The following is a 6,567-nucleotide window of genomic DNA, read 5'->3' as shown; positions in this document are numbered from 1 at the left end:
CTAATTTAATGCATTATTGATTATATGCTACCAATTAACCTCTTTTTTTTTCTTTTTTCCCACTCCAGTATGCTAAGGAGGACCAATTAACCTCTTTAATAACCTTGGTTTTTTGGTTTTTGGTTTTTGGTTTTGAGACGGAGTCTTGCTCTGTCACCCAGGCTAGAGTGCAGTGGTGCAATCTCAGCTCATTGCAACCTCCACCTCCCAGGTTCAAACGATTCTCCTGCCTCTGCCTCCCAAGTAGCTGGGATTACAGGCACCTGCCACCATGCCCAGCTAATTTTTGTATTTTTAGTAGAGATGGGGTTTCACCATGTTGGCCAGGCTGGTCTCGAACTCCTGACCTCAGGTGATCTGCCCACCTCAGCCTCCCAAAGTGCTGGGATTATAGGCATGAGCCACTGCACCCGGCCAAATAACCTTGCTTTAAATGGCCCAGTATGGGGTTGAGCCACAACCACCTCTCTCAGTGATTCTCAGGAGTGTGGAGGGGAAACCAGTAGGGGTGATCATCTTTAATAGTGACTAGAGGACCTTACAGAAAAAGTATGCCAAACATAACTGCTCCATGTGTGAATCTGTCATTCTGGCCAATTTGGGAGATTGTAGGGGTGGTCCTCCAAGAGAACAGAACATTTTGGAGGGTTTGAGTAGATGAACATGAAATGTTGGGTGTGGGTGGGGACAGTCACTTCAGCTTGCTCTGCCCACCCAAAGCAACCAGAGTGGAAGATCAAGCTCTTAGTTCAGAGATGACTGGGCTGGATTTCCCCAGCCACACCACAAGGGGAGTCCCAAGGAAGAGGAAACAGGGAAACATTGTGGGTGACACTGAGGCTTTCTCCCAGTCCTCCCACTGCTCTGGGCATTTCCTCCAGAGAGGCCCTGCTCCAACAGTGAGCACTGTGGGCTGTGCACCTGCTGCCCTCAATGGGGTTTAGCTATCTTCTGATTGAGTTGGAGAAAGGTTGGATGATGAAGTGAAGGGGAGGGAGTTGTGCTGGAGCAGTGATGAGCCTCATGTCGGGACATTCCAGCCACAGAGTTAAGAGGAGGGGAGAGGAAAGCCAGTGGGAGGGAAAAGGAGAGAGCATGAGATCCAGAATTTGGGCACGGCTTAGAAATTTAATCTTACGTTAGATGCCAGAGCAAGGAGGAAGAAGGGACCTCTCATTCATGAGTCTCTTCCCTTATCCATCTACTTTCGCACCCCTAACTTGCATTGTATGTCAACACTAAATAATTCCAATGAGAAAATGCATATGACAGTGCTTTGTGAAACTTAAAACCCTAATAATAATGATAATAAAGAATAGCATTTATTGAGAGTTACTATATGTAGTCACAGATCTAAGCGCTTCACATATATCCATCTTATCTAATCCTCATAATAATTTTGTGACAGTTATTATTCTAATTTTAGTGATGGGAAAATTGAGTCTTAGGGAAATTAAGGTTAAGAAATTTGCTCCTGTATATATAGATAGGAAATGGCAGAGTCACAATATGAAGTCTTCTAGATCCAGAGCCCAAACTATTAACCATTTTTGCTCTACTGCCTTGTTAAATGTCTGTTATTTATTTTCAGCCTCACTAGATAAGTGTGGGTAGAACACAGACACCAACAGAACTTCAGACTTGATAAAACAACAACAACAATAACAACCCAATGCATAATGAATGAGAACGAATCAATAGCAAGCCACTTTAAAGAAGCAAATTGGTACCCAGGCCATTTTGAGCAGGAACACTAGTCCCTCAAGTGCCTCCTTTCTAGGCAGGTTCTAGGGTGGCTGCACATATCCCAGGTGTACACGAAGTGCCCAGAATCTGGGAGTGCCCATCTCTCAATTTCACTGCCTCACAGGCTCTGCTCTGTTTTCCTACTGTTGCTCCCAGTGGTAGTCTCTGGTTTTGGGGTTCAACAGTGCCCCATTGAGTTCCGGCTTCTTTTCTTCGACCACATTGCCCTGCTTGCTGAGGCTGTGTGCCCTAAAGGAGTGGGGGGTACTTCGCAGGCAAAGTTATAACTAATATTCTCCCCAATGCACTAATCATGCTCTTGGGCTTTCATAGCCTACCAACAGTTAAATTTTTATTAGGCCCATTTCCTCAGTTTCCTAAAGAACTTTGTCAAGGACTTGGAGGACCTTCCCTACAGCCTGAGTTAGAGAACATGTGGGTTGTGCTACTCAGTGACTGACTAAAGAAAATTCCTGTCCACTAATGGTGAACCACTGTCCCAGAACTGAGCTAGAACATCTGACGCCTTTCCTATCTTGAGGAGACTCCTTCTATCTGGGTGGTTACCTAGAGGTCAGAGGCAGAGTCACTGCCCTGGACCTTCCACTGCTTCCAGCATATCTTGCCACAGACTCCCCAAGAGGGACAGTCAAGATTTCATGTGCATAGAACCCTGGCACTAGATAGGAAATAGATCCAAAAGAAAGGATTAAAGGGTAAGGTCTGAGGAAGAAGAGTCCAGAAACATTCCACATAGAGTCCAGAGTTTTGAGTCTGTCTGTGAACCACCTTTCTGGTACTATGGCCCAGCCGGTGCCACAGCATGGAAGTGCCCTTGGGAGAATATCTGCATACCCTGTAGAGAATAGTGTATATCATACAATCCTTTCATTCCTGACAAGGGAACACTAGCTAGTTCTCCATCCCATCCTCCTCTTCTGCCCCCATATCCACCCATGATTGTGAACTACTTGGATAAATTTCTCAAGACTTTTGGCCTAGTGATGGTATGACCTAATAATTTTGAAATCTAATTTTGAATTTCACCCTAGTTTACTTTCTGGTTGTCAATTCAGTATTATTTTTATCTAGGCTGGATGTTCACGCTGGTCAGATTAACCAGATAATTGCTAACACTCTGGGTTATGTTGTTTAGAAGTAACAGCAGTTGGAGGAAATGGCCTAAAAACAAGCAAAACCAGAAAAAAAAAAGCCAATAAGAGTTATCCAGTTTTATTTAAAAACTGACAAACCTACATTTCATTTCATGCTCATAGATTCAATCATAAACTGTATTTCCAAGACTGCTGAATTCGTGGTAAGAAGTTGATCAAGTTATGGCAATTATCTTTGGGATAATTTGCTAAAGTGAGCATTTTGATGCTGTGTGCCTTGTGGGCTCAGTTTGTTGAACAGTGACTTTTTAATCATTCAGACCTGGCCTTGCTCACAGATCCAACCCAAGAGATGGTATAGTATGAGGAAAAAGGCCTGGGCTTTGAAGGAAGACAAAGCTAGGTCCACATCTTGGTGCTTCTGTCCATGAGTCATATGATCTTGGACTTTGCACCTTCGGAGTGTCAGCTCCCTTATCTGTAAAAATGGTGGTGGGAGGGGAAAGATTATTTTCAAGACTGATGTGAAGACTAAAAATTAAATGATATTTTACAGATCAGACATGGAGCTATATAAAGTACCAAACACATGGTTGATAGTCAGAATAAGTACAGAGGCTAAGGGACGAGTCACTTGGACCTGTGAGGCAGAAGCTGCAGTGAGCTGAGAATGCACCACTGCACCCCAGCCTGGATGACAGAGTGAGACTCTGTCTCAAAAAAAAAAAATAATAAGTACAAACTTCCCTTCTCTAATATTAACTTATAAATAATTTTTTAAAAATTATTTCACATCACTTTGAGAACAAATACATAAATAGAAAGGCTAGTATGTAAGAGAAACTCAATAAATTCTTGTCAAATAAATGGATACATTTTGAGTATTTCTTTTCTTTTTTCTTTTTAAGAGATAAGGTCTTGCTCTGTCACTCAGGCTTCAGTGCCGTGGCATGATTATAGCTCACTGTAGCCTCAAACTTCTGGGTTCAAGCAATCCACCTGTGTCGGCCCCCCGAAGTGCTGAGATTACAGGCATGAGTCAACACGCCCAGCCTCTTTGAATATTTCAAAACAGGGTCACAACATGACAAAGAAGAGGTGATCACTTACATGCTTTGCAAGTGGAACTGAAAGCTCACGTCCAAATTTCTCCTCTTTCACTTGACTTGAAATTCTCATTATTAAGATCATGACATAATGACCATCATTCATTTAACACACATGGATTGAAAAACCTACTGTGTATCAATTGTGGGGTTACAAATACTAAGTCACATGTCCCTCCTTTGAGAAGGTCTTAATATGTAGAAGAAACTAAGCATGAAAACAAATGGTTAATACAGTATGTGTCAACTGCATTGATGGATAAAAATAAGGACATTTTGCTCAGAAGTTTATAGTTAGTGTGCATAAATGTTATTCAACAGTGGGTTTTCTCATGCTCTTCAACTCATGTATTAGTAAAAATTATACTGATAAATTCAAAGGTGTTAGGTTTTGGCTTTATGCTTTTCCTTTTCCTAGAATGCTCTTCTCTCTCTGGAAAACCACACATCCTTCAGCATGCAATTTAATGCTCCAACAAGAAGCTCATCCAACATTCCGTGATCCCTATCTCCTTTCTACTTGCAACACATTCCGTAGTTCTTAACCCTGGCTGTTAGTAAAATCTTCGAAAAAGGTTCAGAGGTTGTATATATCTGAGTCTGACCTAGATTTACTAAATTAGCTGAGACATAAGCATTTGTAGTTTTAAAAGCTTCACAGGTGGTTCTAATTCTGGGGATGAAATTCACTAATCCCAGTACTAATTGTATTATAGCATAAGCAAAACATGTGTTACTGGAGTGCAACGACTGTAGCGCTTCCATTTTATTTCCCCGGTTTGTAGAATGCTGTAAGCACTCAGCAAAAGTTTGTTGAACATATTCAATGACTTACCGAGCAGACAGGGCTGGAAAGGCAGAGTCTTTCTTTCTTTCTTTTTTTTTTTTTTTTTTTTTTTTTTTTGAGATGGAGTCTCACTTTGTCACCCAGGCTGGAATGCATGGTGTGATCTCGGCTCACTGCAACCTCCACCTCCCAGGTTCAAGCGATTCTCAAGCCTCAGCCTCCCAAGTAGCTGGGACTCCTGGCCTGTGCTACTATGCTTGGCTAATTTTTGTATTTTTAGTAGAGACAAGGTTTCACCATGTTGGCCAGGCTGGTCTCGAACTCCTGACCTTAAGTGATCCGCACTCCTCGGCCGCCCAAAGTGCTGGGATTACATGCATGAGCCACTGTGCCAGGCCAGAGTCAGTTTTAACGAGGGACTCATTCTAGGTGGACAGGAGAAGAGTGGTGTGGGAGTGTGGCATTGAGTGAGGTATGAGTCCAGAAGGGGAAACCTAAAGTGATCCTAGTTTAAGGTTTCAGGGTCATGAAAAAGAAAGAAGTGGATATCAAAGACCACCTTGGCCTAGTCTACCCTCGTTTGACATAGTCTACCTTCCTTTGCCCCAGAGTTGGAACGGGATGACATTTGAGTAACCTTCTAGTCAGGACTGTATCAGGTCAGCACTGGACTAAAAGGAGAGTCTAGGATGGTATCTAGTTAGACACTGTATCAGTGCCCTTAGTGGGAAGTAAAAGAGACAGATGCAGACCACGAGTTTAAAATCCGGTTAAGACTCATGAAACAACAAAGAAAACATTCACAGAACAACACAGCAATTAACTTACTAGTTACTGTTTACTGAGTGCTTTCTACATGCCAGTGTTTACATTAAGTGCTTTACAAACATGACTTAACTGAAAATAATTTCTATTGCCCTTGATGAAGAAATGTAGGCTTGGAGAGAATGAATAACTTGTTCAAGGTTATACATCCAATAAGTGTTGAAAACCAGATGTGGACTCAGGTTTGGCTGACTCCAGAACTTGTGCTTTTTGTGCACTACACTAGAGAGCCTCTATCCTTGAGTCTCTGGTATGCAACCTCTGGTCCAAGTGATTACCTAAAATCATATTGTAAATTTTACCATGTGCTCAAGGTTTAAAACCTTTCCACAGCTCTCCACTGCCTTACAGAATGTGTTAAACGCGGGAGTATTTGGCAGAACCAAGTAGAGGTAACTGAGTTGAATGAGGTCGATGTTGGTTTCCAAAAACAGTGAGTTTACTTGAAGTTTACTTGAAGGAAGTAAGGAATACGGAATATTGAGGAGAAAGAACAAAGCAAGGACTAAACCTAGACCTGGAATATTTCGGGTAAAAAACCCTAGACTTACTTCTACACCCACTAAAGCCAAACTTCTGCACCTACCAAACCAAACTTCTCATGAACACACACACGCACACACACACACCCCACAGAACCTATGAGATTCTACTAATTTTTTTTTTACCAGATAAATAGAATAGTAAAATTAGTAAGGTACATTTTACCAGAAGTAAGCTGTTTTTACTCACAGCACTTCTGACACCAACTTTTTGGGTTGTTTTCTCACACCAACCAATTCTCCATGTCTCTGGAAATTGACTGGGTGTCCAACAATCCAATTCAATTAGCACTAACTACCCAGAGTTGGCCTCTGACTATTCAGGGTTAAGGGCTCAGAGCCATAAGGCTGCGCTCATTTCAGATGCTACGTGTAATATCAGATCACCTGTACTTCTCCACCCTCCCCTAGCTTTATTAAGCTATAGTTGGCAAATAAAAATGATA

Source organism: Pongo pygmaeus, chromosome 9 (assembly GCF_028885625.2).
Source record: "Pongo pygmaeus isolate AG05252 chromosome 9, NHGRI_mPonPyg2-v2.0_pri, whole genome shotgun sequence".
Lineage (NCBI taxonomy): Eukaryota > Metazoa > Chordata > Mammalia > Primates > Hominidae > Pongo > Pongo pygmaeus.
This window is presented reverse-complemented; position numbering follows the sequence as displayed.